The sequence below is a fragment of the Moschus berezovskii genome, chromosome 20, assembly GCF_049115385.1.
Source record: "Moschus berezovskii isolate FMDL1 chromosome 20, NW_MosBer_1.0, whole genome shotgun sequence".
NCBI classification, from domain to species: Eukaryota; Metazoa; Chordata; class Mammalia; order Artiodactyla; family Moschidae; genus Moschus; species Moschus berezovskii.
The window spans coordinates 59,031,890-59,052,110 of NC_142479.1; positions in this window are offsets into that span (position 1 = coordinate 59,031,890).

Here is a 20,221-nt window from a genome sequence, read left to right on the forward strand (position 1 = left end):
GTACGTCAAGGCTGTATATTGTCACCCTGCTTATTTAACTTATATGAAGAGTACATCATGAGGAACGCTGGGCTGGAAGAAGCACAAGCTGGAATCAAGATTGCTGGGAGAAATATCAGTAACCTCAGATATGCAGATGATATGGCAGAAAGTGAAGAGGAACTCAAAAGCCTCTTGATGAAAGTGAAAGAGGAGAGTGAAAAAGTTGGCTTGAAGCTCAACATTCAGAAAACGAAGATCATGGCATCTGGTCCCATCACTTCATGGGAAATAGATGGAAAAACAGTGGAAACAGTGTCAGACTTTATTTTGGGGGGCTCTAAAATCACTGCAGATGCTGATTGCAGCCAGGAAATTAAAAGACGCTTACTCCTTGGAAGGAAAGTTATGACCAACCTAGATAGCATATTAAAAAGCAGAGACATTACTTTGCCAACCAAGGTCCGTCTAGTCAAGGCAATGGTTTTTCCCGTGGTCATGTATGGATGTGAGAGTTGGACTGTGAGTGCCGAAAAATTGATGCTTTTGAACTGTGGTGCTGGAGAAGACTCTTGAGAGTCCCTTGGACTGCAAGGAGATCCAACCAGTCCATGCTAAAGGAGATCAATCCTGGGTGTTCATTGGAAGGACTGATGCTAAAGCTGAAACTGCAATACTTTGGCCACCTCATGCGACGAGTTGACTCACTGGAAAAGACTCTGATGCTGGGAGGGATTGGGGGCAAGAGGAGAAGGGGACGACAGAGAATGAGATGGTTGGATGGCATCACCGACTCGATGGACATGAGTTTGGGTGAACTCTGGGAGCTGGTGATGGACAGGGAGGCCTGGCGAGCTGTGATTCATGGGGTCGCGGAGAGTTGGACAAGACTGAGAGACTGAACTGAACTGAACTGAACTGACAATCATACCACTCTGTGGGCCTGGGACTATGCGTTATAGGTAAGGTGTTCAGGTCTTCATCCTAAAGGCTTTCATAGTGTTTCTCAATCTTGGTTAATATATAATAACCTGTTCTTTTTATTTTTAATGAATATTTATTTAATATTTATTTGGCTGCATCCAGTCTTAGTTGTGGCACACAGGATCGTCCTTGTGTCACGTGGATCTTTCACTGAAGCCACGGATTCTCTAGTTATGGTGCTTGGGCTTCAGCAGTTGCAGTGCTTAGTGGTTCTGCAGTATGTGGGATCTTAGTTTCCCGACCAGGGATGGAACCTGCCTCCCCTGCTTTGCAAGGCAGGTTCTTAACCACTGGACCACCAGGGAAGTCCTTAAAATGAAATCTTCTAGGAGGAATGAAAATTCTCCATTGATTCTTATTAAATTCAGTTCAGTTCAGTCACTCAGTGTCCAACTCTTTGTGATCGCATGGACTGCAACACACCAGGCTTCCCTGTCCATCACCAACTCCCAGAGCTAACTCAAACTCATGTCCATTGAGTCAGTGATGCCATCCAACCATCTCATCCTCTGTCATCCCCTTCTACCTCCTTCCATCTTTTCCAGCATCAGGGTCTTTTTCCTTTTCCAGCATCAGGGTCTTTTCCCATGAGTCAGGTCTTTCAATCAGGTGGCCAGAGTACTGGAGTTTCAGCTGCAGCATCAGTCCTTCCAATGAATATTCAGGACTGATTTCCTTTAGGATGGACTAGTTGGATCTCCCTGCAGTCCAAGGGACTTTCAAGAGTCTTCTCCAACACCACAACTCAAAAGCATCAATTCTTCGGCACTCAGCTTTCTTTATAGTCCAACTCTCACATTCATACATGACTACTGGAAAAATCATAGCCTTGACTAGACGGACCTTTGGTGGCAAAATAATGTCCCTGCTTTTTAATATGCTGTCTAGGTTGGTCATAGCTTGTCTTCCAAGGAGCAAGTGTCTTTTAATTTCATGGCTGCAGTCACCATCTGCAGTGATTTTGGAGCCCAAAAATATAGTCTGTCACTGTTTCCATTGTTTCCCCATCTATTTGCCATGAAGTGATGGGACCAGATGCCATGATCTTAGTTTTTCTGAATGTTGAGTTTTAAGCCATTTTCACTCTCCTCTTTCACCCTCATCAAGAGGCTCTTTAGTTCTTCTTTGCTCTCTGCCATAAGGGTGGTGTCATCTGCACATCTGAGCTTATTGATAAATCTCCCGGCAATCCTGATTCCAGATTGTGCTTCATCCAGCCCAGCGTATCTCATGATGTACTCTGCATATAAGTTAAATAAGTTATTTAAATTATCCTTAGTATAAATGTTATCTTAATATGTACACAAATAAAACTAGGTGCAGGTCTTCCCTGGTGGTTCAGTGGTTAAGAATTTGCCTTGCAATTCAAGGGACACCCGGTCTGGGAAGATCCCACGTACAGCGGACCAACTAAACCCGTGGGCCACAAATACTGAGCCAGCACTCTAGAACCCGTGAGTCACAGCTACTGAGCCCACGTGCTGCAGCTACTGAAGCCCTAGAACCCGTGCTCTGCAACAAGAGAACCCATTGCAATGGGTAGCCAGCCCCTGCTTGCAGCAATCAGAGAAAGCCCATGTGCAGCAACAAAGACCCACCACAGCCAAATAAAGAAATAAAGAAATCTATAAAAAAAAATCAAACTAGGTACAAATTCCTAAAAATTATAGTTCTTATAAACCAAAGGATTTTATAAATAATAAATTTAAATAAAACAGCAGCCAATGATATTTAAATAGATAGTACTAATTTAATGAGATGAATGATGATATTTTGCAGCAACTCCGTAACTAATTACAGAGTAAACAGGGTACTGATTGCCACAGGGCAGGCTCTTTTGATGTTGGTGCATTTATGAAATGATCTCTCCATTTTTCTTTATTTGAACTATTAGATTACCTTCATTAATACAGTGGTAATGCATTATTTCCATACTAAGGCCAACTCTATTCTTATTTGCCTGGAACAATTAGGAATGCCATGTCGTGCCAAAATGATCACAGACACAAAGCAAACAGGAGCAAAATCCTGAGACAGTACTCGGTGATAAAGTATTCATCTTACTCTTAATTAAAATGTTCTATATCTGGCACTGTCCAATATGGTAGCCCCTGGTCACATGTGACTATGGAGCACTTGAACAGGACTAGTATAACACAGGAACAGAATTTTTATTCAATGATTAATTTCCATTTAAATAGACATATGTGGCTAGTGGCTACTGCATTGGACAGGGCAGCGTCCTAGTTCATGTATTTATTATAAGTTTTTTAGATTATCATTGAAATGAAATCACTAGTTGTTTGAGAGGGGCAATGTATTTACCCTCTCAACCTCACTGCCTTCTTCTATAAATTAGGGATAATGAGATATAATGCATGTAACACTTAGTACAGTGTTAGGAACAGAATCAACACTCAATCCCTAGAGATGTGAATGGGTGAGAGGCCAGGAGGAGGGTTGACGCTTTTTCAAAGTCTCCATCACTGGCCCTTCAAGCCACCTCTGAGTGTGCTTATTCTTTGAAACATGCAGTTGGGACTTCCCTGGTGGTTCAGTGGCTAAGACTTCACACTCCCAAAGCAGGGGGCCAAGATTCCATCCCTGGTCAGGAAACTAGATCCCACACATTACAACTAAAGATCCTCCATACCACAACGAAGACCAGGTGCAGTCAAATAAATAAATAAAAATAAGTACTTTTAAAAAGAAATACGCAATTTTCTCCATTTTATGTGAAGTGCTAATGAAGGCATCTTTAGACAGCATTGCTATCTTTATTCATCTATAACAGAGAAAAAAGCAAAACTAGAGAAAAAACAGTGATTATTATGCATATGTAGCTTTGATTAGTCACAAACCTTCCAATTAGATTATCCTCCTGATCCCCTTCTATATTGAAATTTTGAAGCTGCCAGTGATCTTAACTCATAGATGCATCGAATAGCCAAAGTGTTTAGACCTCACTTTTATTTCTTTGGAAAACAGGAAGCCTAAAGCCCTCTCAGGTTGTAGTGGACCATTATGAAGTGGGTTACATCATACCACAGTACTTCCTGCCTCTCTTACTGCTCCAACAGGGAATGCTCTTCCAATCCCCAGGCCCAGCTCACACCCCATCTGCACCTGGCAAACATTCAGCATCATTTTCCAAAATCTGCTCAAGCTTCACCTCATTCATACCGCCTTTCCTGACTCTCCCAAGTAAAATGTATCTTCTCTATCTCTGCCCTCACCATGTATTCGATACCAACTTCCATCATAGCAACCCTAAGTTTTCACATTCATTTCACATGTAATCTCACTTCGTGTTATGGACTGAACTGTGTCCCCCATGAAAAAGATGTGTCGAAATCCCAACTCCTTGTACTTCAGAGTATGACCTTATTTGGAAATAGGGTTGTTGCAGATATAATTAGCTCAGAGAAGATGAGGTCATACTGTAGTAGGGTGGGCTGTGAATCTATTATGATTGGTATCCTTAGTGGAAGAGGAAAAGAGACAGAGACACAGACAAAAGAGGGGATAATGCCATGTGATGATGGAGGCAGAAATTGAAGAGCTGTGGTTATAAGGCAGAGATTGCAGGCAAACCACCAGAAGCTAAGAGTCTAGGAAGGATTCTCCCATGTGAACTTCAGAGGGAGCGTGGCCCAGCTCATACCTTGATTTCAGACTTCTAACTTCCAGAACTCTGAGATAATAAATTTCTGTGTGTGTGTGTTTTAAAATAATAGTGACAGGGCTTCCCTGGTGGCTTAGACAGTAAAGAATCTGCCTTCAATGCAGAAGACCCAAGCTTGATGGCAAAGAGTCTGACATGATTGAGTGAGTAACACTTAGAGTTAGTGATGATTTTCCTATTTAGTTTTAGGTCTTAGTTGCAACACTTGAGATCTTCCATCTTTGATGTGCCACACGGGACCTTTCATTGTGGTGCATAGACACTCTAGTTGTGGTGTGTGGGCTCAGTAGTTGCCGTGCATGGGCTAAGTTGCTCCATGGCATGTGGAATCTTAGTTCCCAGACCAGGGATCAAACCTGCGTCCCCTTGCATTGCAAGGCTGCTACCCACTGGACCATCAGGGAAGTCTCAAATTTGTTTTTTTAAGCCGCTTAGTTTGTGGTACTTTGTTATGGTAGCTCTAGCAAACACCTTACTAAACCACAAGCTCCTTAAGGACAAGGATCTTATTTGATATATTATTGGCTGTTTTCACAGTGTCTGAACCAATATGTGGGATGTTTAAATAACTGGACACACAACCTATTCCTTTGCCCCTGGTGGCTCAGATGGTAAAGAATCCACCTGCAGTGCAGGAGACCTGGGTTCGATCCCTGGGTTGGGAAGATACCCTGGGGAAGGGAACAGCTACTCACTCCAGTATTCTTGTCTGGAGAATTCCATGGACGGAAGAGCCTGGCAGGCTACAGTCCACGAGCTCGCAAAGAGTCGGAGATGACTGAGTGACTTTCACTTCACTTCTTCAATCTAGTCTCAGATTGGGACAGCAGAAAAACACTTTAAATACATTCAGTGCTGCTGCATATGGCCACACAGGCTAGGCACTGCATGGCTCCAGAGCTGTGTGATGTGGTGACCTTCAGTTATTTATTATTGTATAACTAAATCTACATAAGGAAAGTCAATAGAGCTGTGAACCTCCAGGCCATCTGTTAGAAAAACACTACTATTGGGAGGTTCAGCTCTTACCCAGCCTAACAGAAGAAGCCATAAATAATTATCCCTCTAGATAGGGAATCAGTGAACTACAAGCTTGGGCCAAGTCCAGCCTGCTGTCTGCTTTTGTAAATAAAATTTTACTGGAACACAGCCACACTCATTGATATACATATTGTCTACGGCTGTGTTAGTCCTACAAAGAGAGAGTTGAGTGGTTGTGATGGATAGTGGTTGTGATATAAAACCTAAAATAGTTCCTCTCTGGTTCCTTACAGAAAGAGTTTGCAGAGCTCTGCTCTAGATAATAGACATTGGTAGACATTGCCAGAATGTTTTATATTAAGTGGTAAAAAATCCCACCTTGAAACTGAAACCATTCATTTTATCACACTTTGGAAGATTCTACATTACTACTGTTAATATCAGCTCGCCAGAAAGAAAGCTATGTGTAGAAAATAATTCATTTCTTCCTCAAAAATGGGATCCAAGGTTTTATATATATATAAATGTATGAGCTTATTTATGTGTGTATGTGAATAGGGAGTGTGGGTGGAGTAAATTTTCAAGCAGCTACAACATATGCAACTTACAAAATTAGGTGCTCTATAAAGTGAATTTTTTGAACCATGTCCAGCTCCCCAAATGGGAGAGAAGAGAGAAATGGATGGAGATCTGTCCTGAAGTCCAAGAGGAGAAATGTTATTCCAATGTTTATGCGAACAGTCCTGCTTGCAGTTTTATTCTTTCTGGAAAGTACTGTGAGAAGTCTTTGACATTTCTGAGAAGCCCCTTATGCATCATGCCATCTGACCCCATCTCCCTGACCTCAGCTGATTGGGCCAAGGCTGGACACCTGATCCAAATGTCAAAGACAAATGTAATGGCCTTATCTAAGGACTGTGTTCAATAGGGTTGAGTACTGGCCATACCTATCTCATGCTCACTCTTGGGGAGTTTAGAGACTTCTGGAGATAGTGAATCTATGTACCAAGATTAGCAACAGTGGACTTCCCTGGTGGCACAGTGGTCTGCCTGCCAATGCAGGGGACACAGGTTTGACACCTGGTCTGGGAAGATTCCACATGCCATGGAGCAGCTAAACTGGTACGCCACAAGTACTGAGCTCATGCTCTAGAGCCAGGGAGCCACCACAAGAGAAGACACTACGATGAGTAGCCTGAGCACCACGAGGAAGAGTAGCCTCTACTCACCAACACTGGAGAAAAAGCAAGTGCAAAGCAACAAAGATCCAGTGCAACGCCCCCCTCCCCGCCAAAAAAAAAAAAATATATATATATAAAATAGCGAAAGCAAAAATAGAGTGTACTTGTCACCACAATGACAGGACAATTGTTACCTAAGGGGTAGGTAGAAAACCTGCTCACAACAGCAGCACTGCATCCTGCGTGACGCTGCCATTTCTAGAGGTGCTGTCATCAACCTTCGTCCAGTCTGTTCCATTTTCCTGTTACCACTGGGGGATGGGCTTAGTTCAGGGTCAGCTCAGCTTCTGTACTTCATCACTTCATCCACTCGCTTCCCATCCTCTGGACCCTTACCTGACTGTCCTTTATTTGTAACTGCCTTGCAAACGCTAACCCTCTACCAACCCAACGACGTACTTCTCTACTGTCTCTTTGTGAGCAGTTTAGGGCTTACTGCAGCCTCTGTATCAGTGCATTATAAATCATAGTTTCCATCGTAGGCCTGTCTATTTGGAATTCCTTGTATGTATGCACGTGAGAATCATTCTCCTGTTCCTCACAGCTGATACTGCAAAGCTTCCATGCTTCCCAGGCTTCCAACTCCATTGTTCACCCTACATCCAACCACAGAGAAAACAAACGTATCTGACCCCTATTTCCAGACTTTCCCCAATAACTGAAGTAAGCCTGTACCCTTTCTTTCCTGCTTTCCTGTTTTTAAGGAAGAAGTGAAGCTACTCTCATTCAAAGCTAATTCCTCTATGGGTGCTCCAAATCCCAAGATCTTCCATTCTTGATTCAAGCTTTGTTTCTACACATATTATTCCCTCTCATTCCTGATCTGTCATTTCTCCCTTGTCCATAGTCTCTCTCCTTGTGCATAGGTATATGCTCATCTCTTACCTCTAAAAAAGTCTTTCACGACTCTTCATAACCTTCTAGCTAACATCTTATTAATTCATTCATTTAAAGGCTATTCATCTTAAAAGATATGGGAAATTCTGCTCAAGATGGAGAATGGAGGTAATTTAAAAGAGCCCCATTTCCAAGTCCATGCACATAGAAATGCTGCTTAAAAGATACTCAACTATTTTTTTTCTTAAATAAAGAGCTCAAATTGTGTAAGAGGTCAAAAGTAAGATCATACTGAATTAAGGTGGGCCTCTAATCTAGTTTTTTTTTCAGTATTTAATTCTTTCCACTTATAAAAATAAATTTTTAGTGGAGTATAAATGCTTAACAATGTTGTATCAGTTTCTACTGTACAGCAAAATGAATCAGCCAGACATATACATACATCCTTTCCCATTTGGACTTCCTTCCCATTCAGGTCACCACAGTGCATTAGAGTTCCCTGTGCTATACAGTAGGTTTTGATTAGTTATCTATTTGATACATACTTATCAATAGTATATATATATATGTCAATCACAATCTCCCAATTCTTCCCACCCCTCCCCTTTCCCCTTGGTATCCATACCCTTGTTCTCTACATCGGTGTCTCTATTTCTGCTTTGCAAATAAGATCATCTATATACCATTTTTCTAGATTCCCTATATATGCATTAATGTACCATATTTGTTTTCCTTTTTCTGACTTACTTCCCTCTGTATAACACTAAATCCATCTGTATCTCTACAAATGACCCAATTTTGTTCCTTTTTATGACTGAGTAATAAACAGTCCATTGAATATATGTAACTGTAATCCAGTTTGTTGGGTGTCCTTGTGAAAAGCGATGTCATGTGACAAGGCACAGGGAGATCTCCACATGATAATGCAGGATTGCAGTGATTGCTATACCAAGGAATAGCAAGGATTATAGGCAAACCAGGGTTAGCTAGGACTGGGCAGGCAAGGATTCACCAACAGGTTTCAGAAGAAGTATGATTTTGGATGTCATGTGAGAGTTGGAGCAGAAAGAAGGCAGAGTGTTAAAGGACTGATGCCTTCGAACTCTGGTGCTGGAGAAGACTCTTGAGAGTCCCTTGGACAGCAAGGAGATCAAACCAGTCTATCCTAAAGGAAATCAACCCTGAATATCCATTGGAAGGGCTGAAGCTCCAATACTTTGGCCACCTGATGGGAGGAGCAAACTCATTGGAAAAGACCCTGATGCTGGGAAAGATTGAAGGCAGGAGGAGAAGAGGGCATGAGATGGTTGGATGGCATCACCGATGGAATGGCCATGAACTTGGGCAAACTCTGGGAGATGGTGAGGCACAGGGAGGCCTGGTGTGCTGCAAACCATGGGGTCACAAAGAGTCAGACACGGCTTGGCGACTGAACAACAATAACAGCCTCCAAAACTGTGAGATAATAAATTTCTGTTGTTCTAAGTCACCTCGTTTGTGGTTCTTTGTCATGGCAACTAACTAACTAGGAAACTAATGCAAATGGCAAAGCTATCTTTCCTCTCTGCCACACCAGTTTAAGATATTCAGGACAGAACTGTCTTATGTGGGATGAGTGGAGAAAGAATGTGTGTGTAAAGGATCAGGAGGCTTCATGGGAAATTCCAAAATAGGTTCAGAAAGTCCCTCAACCATTCAATTCACTTTATGAATATGAAGAAGTAAGTTCCACACTTGACAAGTTATGTCATCATGTAGAGTATCAGTTTGGTTCAATTCAGTCGCTCAGTCGTGTCCGACTCTTTGCAACGCCATGGATCACAGCACGCCAGGCCTCCCTGTCCATCACCAACTCCCGGAGTTCACTCAAACTCATGTCCACAGAGTCGGTGATGCCATCCAGCCATCTCATTCTCTGTTGTCCCCTTCTCCTCCCGCCCCCAATCCCTCCCAGCATCAGAGTCTTTTCCAGTGAGTCAACTCGTCGCATGAGGTGGCCAAAGTATTGGAGTTTCAGCTTTAGCATCAGTCCTTCCAATGAACACCCAGGACTGATCTCCTTTAGAATGGACTGGTTGGATCTCCTTGCAGTCCAAGGGACTCTCAAGAGTCTTCTCCAACACCACAGTTCAAAAGCATCAATTCTTCGGCGATCAGCTTTCTTCACAGTCCAACTCTCACATCCATACATGACCACGGGAAAAACCATTGCCTTGACTGCTGCTGCTGCTGCTAAGTCGCGTCAGTCATGTCTGACTCTGTGCAACCCCAGAGACGGCAGACCACCAGGCTCCCCCGTCCCTGGGATTCTCCAGGCAAGAACACTGGAGTGGGTTGCCATTTCCTTCTCCAATGCATGAAAGTGAAAAGTGAAAGTGAACTCGCTCAGTCGTGTCCGACTCTTCGAGACCCCATGGACTGCAGCCTTGACTAGATGGACCTTTGTTGGCAAAGTAATGTCTCTGCTTTTTAATATGCTATCTAGGTTGGTCATAAGTTTCCTTCCAAGGAGTAGGCGTCTTTTAATTTCATGGCTGCAGTATACCAGGGAATATTACATGTTATGCTGGGCACCGTTCCCAGTGTGTTTGTCATTGTCCATCTTAACATCCCCAAATCCAGGGTGATACCTGCAGACCTCCCTAATTATACCCAGGATGCTTCCTTCTTCTGTTTTTTGTTTTTGTTTTTTAAAGGCTTTTTTTTTAAAGATTTATTTATTTTTGGCTATGCTGAGTCTTTGTTGCTGTTCATGGGCTTTCTCTAGATGTGGCAAGTAGGGGTTACTCTGTTGCAGTGCATGGGCTTCTCATGGGGTGGTTTCTCCTGTTGCAGAGTACAGGCTCTAAGCCCTTTGGCTCAGTAGTCGTGGCACACTGGCTTAGTAGCCCCACAGCAAGTGGTATTGTCCCACACCAGGGATCGAATCCATGTTCTCTGCATTAGTATGTGGATTCTTAACCACTGGACCACCAGGGAAGCCCAAGTGTTTTGTTGTTGTTTATTGATGTGGACCATTTTTAAAGTCTTTACTGAATTTGTTACAATATTGTTTCTGTCTTACAATTTGGTTTTTTGGCCGTGGAGCATGTGGGATCTTAGCTCCCTCACCTGGAATCGAACCCGCACCCCCCTGGATTAGAAGGTAATGTCTTAACTACCTGAAGGTCCCAGAATTGACTCTTGATGTTGCACAGTCTATCAGTTCATTTCAGTTCAGTCGCTCAGTCATGTCCGACTCTTTGTGACCCCATGAACGCAGCACGCCAGGCCTCCCTGTCCATCACCAACTCCCGGAGTCCACCCAAACCCATGTCCATCGAGTTGGTGAGGCCATCCAACCATCCCATCCTCTGTTGTCCCCTTCTCCTCCTGCCCTCAATCTTTCCCAGCATCAGTGTCTTCTCAAATAAGTCAGCTCTTCGCATCAGGTAGCCAAAGTATTTGAGTTTCAGCTTCAACATCAGTCCTTCCAATGAACACCTAGGACTGATCTCCTTTAGGATGGACTGGTTGGATCTCCTTGCAGTCCAAGGGACTCTCAAGAGTCTTTTCCAACACCACAGTTCAAAAGCATCAATTCCATGGTGCTCAGCCTTCTTTATAGTCCAACTCTCACATCCATACATGACCACTGGAAAAACTGTAGCCTTGACTAGACGGACCTTGGTTGGCAAAGTAACATCTCTGCTTTTTAATATGCTATCTAGGTTGGTCATAACTTTCCTTAGAAGGAGCAAGCATCTTTTAATTTCATGGCTGCAATCACATCTGCAGTGATTTTGGAGCCCAGAAAAATAAAGTCAGCCACTGTGTCCACTGTTTCCTCATCTATTTGCCACAAAGTGATGGGACCAGATGTCATGATCTTAGTTTTCTGAATGTTGAGCTTTAAGTCAACTTTTTCACTCTCCTCTTTCACTTTCATCATGAGGCTCTTTAGTTCTTCCTCACTTTCTGCCATAAGGGTGGTGTCATCTGCATATCTGAGGTTATTGATATTTCTCCCGGCAATCTTGATTCCAGCTTGTGCTTCCTCCAGCCCAGCATTTCTCATGATGTACTCTGCATATAAGTTAAATAAGCAGGGTGACAATATACACCTTGACGTACTCCTTTTCCTATTTGGAACTAGTCTGTTGTTCCATGTCCAGTTCTAACTGCTGCTTCCTGACCTGCATACAGATTTCTCAAGAGGCAGGTCAAGTGATCTGGTAATCCCATCTCTTTCAGAATTTTCCACAGTTTATTGTGATCCACACCGTCAAAGGGTTTGGACAAATAAGTGATGACATGTAGCCACTATTAAAATGTTATATAGAAGAGCTTCACCGCCCTGCAATCCCCTGTGCTCTGCCTGTTCTTCTCTTTTCACTCCCTGGACCACCAGGAAAGTCCCTGCTCTTTGTTTTTTCTCCCTACTCCCTACCCCCAACAACTATTTTTTTTTCCCCTCCTGGCTTACCTTGGTTTTGCTTTAAAGCTGGCAGTGGCATCCAAAATAATTTCTTTAATCCCCTTGGAAGAAAACAGAATACCAAAATATCTAATCCCTGCTCTAGCACTTTAATCTACATATATTCCTTTGAACAATATTAAAACTCTCCCTCATGCTGCTGTCAAGACAGGGAGTTAGGGGTGGGGAAGGCAGAGAGAGACAGGATCTGTGTTGCCAGGAGAGGAATAGCGAGGGTGAAAAGAAACATGAAAGTCGACATGGAGGTGGGTGACTAAAGGTCACCAGCCTTTCCTCCTGAAATGGATGTTCTGAAACCTCCTGACCCTTGGGAAAGAAGCGTTTTCCAATGCTTCCTCGCCTTCTGCTCTGAATCTCTGGTATTCTGATTTTTAAAAGTGAAAAAAATATTTTGATTTAAGCCATATGGCCTTTTTCTCCTTACACTGGAGCTGTAGAAAACTCAGAGGGGCAGGTGTGGAAAGCAATAGCAGCAGAGTGGGTGGGTACATAGGGTCTGTGTGTCTATAGCTTGTGCAGCTCCGTAGCTATGGCAACTGTGTGCAATGCCACTCGCATAGCATCATAACATGGCCCTAGAGTTACCCCTGGCTCCTCAACTATTCCTTTTCATTGCACTATCTGTGCTGCTGTTTCCTAGCTACCATAGCTCTGTTATAATTTTTTGAAGTCCTGCTTAAGTACTGTTTCTGTCTGTTATGCTTGTTGTCAGTACACCTCAGTTCATCTGGTAGGAAAACTAGATAGCCAAACCAGAAAGCTATTTCTTACAGATACTGTTAATTGTTAAAAAAAATCATATGTACTAGATATAGGAAACAGATTTATGGTTACCAAAGGGGAAGTTGGGAAGGGAGGGATAAATTAGGTGTTTGGGATTAACAGATACACATTACTATATATAGACCCTACTGTATAGCATAGGGAACTATACTCAATATCCTGGAATAGCCTATAATGGAGAAAAATCTGAAAAAGAATACTTGAATATATATAGTGGTGCTCAGTGGCGCAGTCATGTCTGACTCTTTGGGAACCCCAGGGACTGTAGCCTGCTAGGCTCCACTGTCCATGGGATTTCCCAGGCAACAATACTGGAGTGGGTTTCCATTTCCTCCTTCAGGAGATCTTCCCAACTCAGGGATCAAAACCGCGTCTCCTCTTGGCAGGCGGATTCTTTACTGCTGAGCCACTTGGGAAGCCTAGATAGATATGAATCACCTTGCTGTAAACGTGAAACTAATACAACATTGTAAATCAACTATATTTCAGTTAAAAAAACTTGTCTGTACTTAAACATGTTGAGTTAGGTTCTGGAGGCAGAATCTAACTGGATTGTCCACATCTCTGGTCTGGAAAAGAGACTTGAGACTTTTTCTAGTTCTAAAAGTCCATGCTAGATTCTTTTTAGAGCTAATGATAGTATTGAATGATTGCCCGCCTACTAAAAATCAAAAACTTTTTTGCCAGTTGTTACAATTTCCTAAGTACAAGAGCCATAAAATTAAAGTAAAATTTACAATATATGCAAATATATTATATCCTATGGAGCATGTATAAAGTAATTTATGCATATGTACCCCATAAAAGAAAGCTGCACTGTGTTAATTCTAAGCATATATACACAAATGGTTTCTTTCATTTGTTGTTAAAAGCAATCCCCACATCCTCAGAAATATTTCTGCTGTAATTAAATTTAAAGGTTTTTTAAAAATTCATGTGAGTTGGCAATTTACTATGTTCATATTTTAGCTTCCTTATGTTTGGTCATTAATTGTGGTATCCTAAACAGCTAAGATTTAAAGCTCTTAACCTTCTCAGACCCAAGCAGAAGCAAAATGTCAACACCCATAAGTTATGAGCAGACTCCCAGAGGGACTGTAATACAAAATACACTTATAATTGAATTAACTCAGGAGAGGATTCTGGGAAGATGACAGCATCAGTAGCCTATTTTTCATCCTTTCTGAATTCTTACATAAAAACAGACAGAACAAATGGATAGCAAAACCTAAAACCCATGAACAACATTTGCAACAAAACCAAGTGACAAGGTGTTTTCACAAGCTCCAAAAATGCAAGCAGGGGGGTAGCAACCATCAACAGCCCCAAGATCTTCATGGTATCAGTTCCATGTGAAAGAAACAATAAGGAAGTTACACCTGATGGACCTGAGAACAGGAGACCCCAAAAATAGCCCAAAGGCATTGACTGAGATGAGGGCAAGCAATGTGAGAACTTCCAGCTGAAGCTGGAAGGGGTTTTAACCAAAACCAGTGTGCTCAGTCACTCCATTGTGGTCAACTCTTTGCAGACCCATCGACTGTAGCCTGCCAGGCTCCTCTGCCCATGGGAATAAGGTCTGATGAAGCTGGAGCTGCCCAGCTCCTATGAACTCGCAAAAACCCACCTCTTTGTAGGACAGAACCTCAAAAAGATAAAATACTTGGAGTAGAATAAAAGTTAACAAGTCATGGACAACAGAGAGGAGGGAAAGAAAAGCTCTGGACCAAAGTGGTGAAATACCATAAAACAAATTGCCTGATTTTTTGACATGCCCCCAAACCAGAGGAAGTTCTATGAAGTAAGGAAAGTTTTTCTGAATGCCATCTTAAAACAAACGTTCAGAAAAATTAGGGACTTCTCTGGTGGTCCAGTTGCTAAGACTCTATGCTCCCAGTGCAGGGGTCCTGGGTTCAACTGCTGGTCTGGGAACTAGATCCCTCATGTCGCAACTATTCATAAGAAAGCTTTCATATGCCACAACTAAAGATCACACATGCTGCCACTAAGACCTGGCACAGACAAATAAATTGAAAAAAAAAGTTCAGGGAAATGAATTTCACATTAAAAGAAGCAACAGAAAAATTTTGAGGTCACATAGTTCTTTTACGGAAAGAGAAAGGGAGACGAAGAGCTGAGTAACATCCCTACGGACAATGAAAGCACTCTGTAAAGACAACCATAAAACAGATGACAAGCATAAACTACTAGTTCCAGATGAGCTAAAAGACACTAAGAAAATAATAAAATATATGAAATAACAGAAATAAAGAATTTGAAACTCAGACAAGAAGTGATAGGATTCCAGAAATAAGAAATAAAGAAACAATAATTTAAGAAATAAAGAGCATTCTGGAGAGGAAATACAAGCAAATAAATTGAATAGTAGTGCCTGACAAGAAATTAATCAAACAGAAGAAAATATTTTTAAAAAATTCTGGATGAAGGGACAAAAAAAGATTTGAAAGAAAGTGGCAGATACTGAAGACTGATCAAGAAGATTCAAAATATGGACAACAGAAGTCCCTAAAGAAGAAAACAAAATAAGAGAACAGAACTAATACTAAAACTATGTTCAATAAATTCTTTCTGGGAAAAAATATTTGAAATGACACACTGGTAGAACATGCCAGAAACACAGAATGACAAAATCTAGTAAAATTACTAGACATCTATGAACTCAAGAAATATTATTTCAGTGAGCCTTTCTGAAGAATCTACAGGCAAATGAGCTTCAGACAAAACAAAATGACTGGGGAGACATCAGTGTAAGGCTTGGTGGTGAACATTAAATACAGTTTCTTACATAAGTAAGACCAAGGGAGGGCTCAAAGAAAGAGTATGTTATACAATGGCTATATGCTCTGACAATGTAGATGTAGTTCAGCTATAAAAAAAGGAAGCAGAACATTAGTAAAAAAAAAAATTTTTAAGTTTATTTTATCCACAATGGTGATAGTATTAGTACTAGTAGTATTATTTTGAGATTGTCCTGGGAAACAAACGTTGGAGTTCATGGTCTGTATTAGGGTTCTCTGGAGAAACAGAACCAGTAGGATGGATGGATGATAAACAGCTAGATAGATAATAGAAGAGACTTATTATGGCAATTCTTTTTTTTTTTTTTTTTGGCTACCACTCCTGGCTTGTGGGATCTCAGTTTTCTGACCAGAGATCAAACCTGTGCTGCTGGCAATGCAAGCGTAGAGTCCTAACCACTGGACAACCAGGGAATTCCTAAGACTTATTATAGAAATTGACTCAAGGATTTATGGAAGCAAGCTGGAGAACCAGGAGAGCTGGTGGTATAATTTAGTTCAAGTCTGAAGCCCTGATCACCAGAGGAACTGACGATTCACTCCCAGTCTGAGGCTGAAGTCCTGAGAGAGGGGACCCACTGGGGTAAGTCTAGGAATCTAAAGGCCCAAGAACCTAAGCACCAGGGCTGGAGGGTAGGAGAAGATGGACATTCTAGCTCAAGACAGAGACAGAAAATTCTCTCTCCTCCACTTCTTTGTTCAGTTCAGACCCTCAACAGATTGGATGATGCCTGCCCATTTTGGTGAGGGTGCCCTTTGTTACTTAGTCTACTGATTCAAATGCTAAAGTCTCCAGGAAACACCCTCACAGATACCTCCAGAAATAATGTTTTTATCAGCTATTTGGGTACACCTTAGCCCAATCAAGTTGGCACATAAAATTAACCATTACAGGGCTGGTTAAGGAGAAAGGATTCTGATAAACAAAGAAGGTTTTAAGTTAAAGTCCTGGAAGGGCTATGCCCTAGAATGAGGGTAAGCCAGTCTTACCTGGATAAAGGCATGTACCTAAAGTGTACCTCACTGGAGAATAGCACCATCATTCAGAGTCTTGCAATTTTATAAAGTCTATCATTCAAAAAAAAAAAAAATCAGTATTGCTGGGAAACAGGACCAAATGATTGAAAATCAAGAGACAAAATAGACCATGGAAGTAAACCTACAGGGGACAAACATACTTGAGTTATTTATTTAGTCACAGCTGTAAATATATTTTAAATGTAATTAGTATGTTCAAGGAATTATATGAAAATATGGAGAATTTCAGCAGAGAATTGGTATTAATAAAAAAGAATTACTTGTGAATCCTAGAATTAAAAACTATAATAACTAAATTAAGAATCCAATGGATGGGTTTTACAGTATTAGACCTAGCAGCAGAGCTTACTGACCTAGAAGACAGAGTAAGAGAAAATATCCAGATTGAAGCACAGAGGAAAAAATTATGGAATATAGAGAAAAGAATATGAGACATATAGGACATGATGAAAGGTATCATTATGATTGTTTCTGGAGTCCCAGAGGAGGAGAGACAAGGAATGTGGCATGAACCATATTTGAAGAGATACTAGCCAAGAATTTCCCCAAACTAATAGAAGACATCATGGTATAGAATCAATAGGATCTATGTATCTGTTGTTCATGTCTGACTCTTTGCCACCCCATGGACTGCAGCATGGCAGGCTTCCCTGTCCTTCACAATCTCCCAGAGTTTGCTCAGACTCATGTCAGTTGAGTCAATGATGCCATCCAACCATTTCATCATCTGTGTCGCCCCTATGAATCTGAAGCAGGATAAATACAAGGAAAACCACACTTAGTCAAACCACTGAAAACTAAATGCTAATATAAAAATGTTTAAAATCAGCTAGAGTGAAAAAAAGTACATTATCTTCAAATGAGCTACAGTAAAGTTGACAGTACAATAAAACTTCCAAAATAAATGATGGAAACCAGAAGACAATGGAATTACATCTTTAGAGTGGGAAGAATTACAGCAAACTTAGAATCCTATACCTAATGAAAAATATTCTTTAAAAATTAAGGTAAAACAGTGACATCTTCATAAAAATAAGAACCTACAGAGTTCATTGTCAACAGATACGCACTAAAACGAAATTATAGAAGGAATTCTTCAAGTAGAAGTCTAAGAATCTGAGCTAGGGGAATTCCCTGGTGGTCCAGTGGTTAGGATGCTGCACTTCCACTGCCAAGGACCTGGTTTCATCCCTGGTTGGGGAACTAAAATCCCACAAGCCAGATGGTGTGGTCAATAAATAAATAGGTTTTTTTTTTTTGTTTCTGTATTAAAATAAAAAGAAAGAAAATGAACTAGAAGCCCAGAAACACAGGAAGGAACAAACAGCACCAGAAAGAAGATATCTAAACTAGTACCAATTGTTCAAAACAAGAATAATAATGATGTTGTTGTTATTGCTTAGTTGCTAAATTGTGTCCGACTCTGCAACTCCATGGACTACAGCACACAAGGCTTCCCTGTCCTTCACTATCTTCCAGAGTTTGCTCAAACTCACATCCATTGAGTTGGGGCTGTCATCTAACCACCTCATCCTCTGTTGTCCCCTTTTCCTCCTGCCCTCAGTATTTCCTAGCATTAGGGTCTTTTCCAGCGAGTCAGCTCTTTGCATCAGGTAGCCAAAGTACTGGAGCTTCAGCTTCAGCATCAGTTCATCTAATGAATATTCTGCGTTGATTTCCTTTAGGATTGACTGGTTGGATCTCCTTGCAGTCCAAGGGACTCTCAAGAGTCTTCTCCAGCACCACAATTCAGAAAGTATCAATTCTTTGGTGCTTAGTCTTCTTTAAGGCCCACCTCTCACATCAGTACATGACTATTGAAAAAACCATTGTTGTTCAGTCACCCAGTCGTGTCGACTCTTCGGAACCCCAAGGACTGCAGCACACCAGGCCTCCCCATCCCTCACCATCTCCTGGATTTTGCCCAAGTTTATGTCCATTACATCAGTGATGCCATCCAGTCATCTCATCCTCTGATGCCCTCTTCTCCTTCTGCCTTCAATCTTTCCCAGCATTCAGTTCAGTTCAGTCGCTCAGTCGTGTCCAACACTTTGTGACCCCATGAATCACAGCATGCCAGGCCTCCCTGTCCATCACCAACTCCCGGAGTTCACTCAAACTCACGTCCATCAAGTTGGTGATGCCATCCAGCCATCTCATTCTCTGTCATCCCCTTCTCCTCCTGCCCTCAATCCCTCCCAGCATCAGAGTCTTTTCCAGTGAGTCAACTCGTCGCATGAGGTGGCCAAAGTATTGCAGTTTCAGGGACTTATCTAATGAGTCGACAGTTTGCATCAGATGACCAAAATACTGGAGCTTCAGCATCAGTCCTTCCAATGAGTATTCAGGGTTGATTTCCTTTAGGATTGACTAGTTTGATCTTCTTGCTAGCCAAGGTATTCTCAGGAGCCTTGTCCAGCACCACAGTTCAAATAAATCCTTTGGCACTCATAGCTTTGACTATATGCACCTTTGTCGGCAAAGTGATGTTTCTGCTTTTTAATATGCTGTCTAGATTTGTCAGAGCTTTTCTTCGAAGGGCAAGCATCTTTTAATTTTGTGGCTGCAGTCAGTGTCTACAGTGATTTTTGGAGCTCAAGGAAACAAAATCTGTCACTGTTTCCACTTTCCCCCCTTTTATTTGTGATGAATGGATGTGATGTTTAAAAAGCTTTTCATAGAGATGGAACAAACATCCACTGCCACTCAAACATGGCATATACATTCTTGTCTCTGGGCTTATGGTCTCTCCATTGCTCATTCTCTAAAGCCAAATTTACATCACAACATCTTCAGGAAGAGTTCACTGTCACTTCAATTATATCTCTTCTCTCACCCCTCTAATTCAGCACCATGTTTTATGGCTCACTTATTCAAAACCTAAACTGACAACTTTTTGTGCTGTTATTTTTGTTTGTTTTTATTTCACTTTGTGTTTCTTGGTTTCTTCTGTAAATTGAATGTCTTTTCAAAGTGTCTACTATATGTTTTCTATACAGTATGTGCTCAGTAAATATTTGTTGAATAATTAAATCTGTTGAAGAATAAGTTGGTAATGATGAGATGACCTTGTGTTTTCTAGGACAGAACCTTCTATCCATTAGCTAGTAAACTGTTATACTGAGATTTGATCAATGGTTTTTCCCGTGGTCATGTATGGATGTGAGAGTTGGACTGTGAAGAAGGCTGATCGCCAAAGAATCGATGCTTTTGAACTGTGGTGTTGGAGAAGACTCTTGAGAGTCCCTTATACTGCAAGGAGATCCAACCAGTCCATTCTAAAGGAGATCAATCCTGGATGTTCATTGGAGGGACTGATGCTAAAGCTGAAACTGCAATACTTTGGCCACCTCATGCGACAAGTTGACTCACTGGAAAAGACTCTGATGCTGGGAAA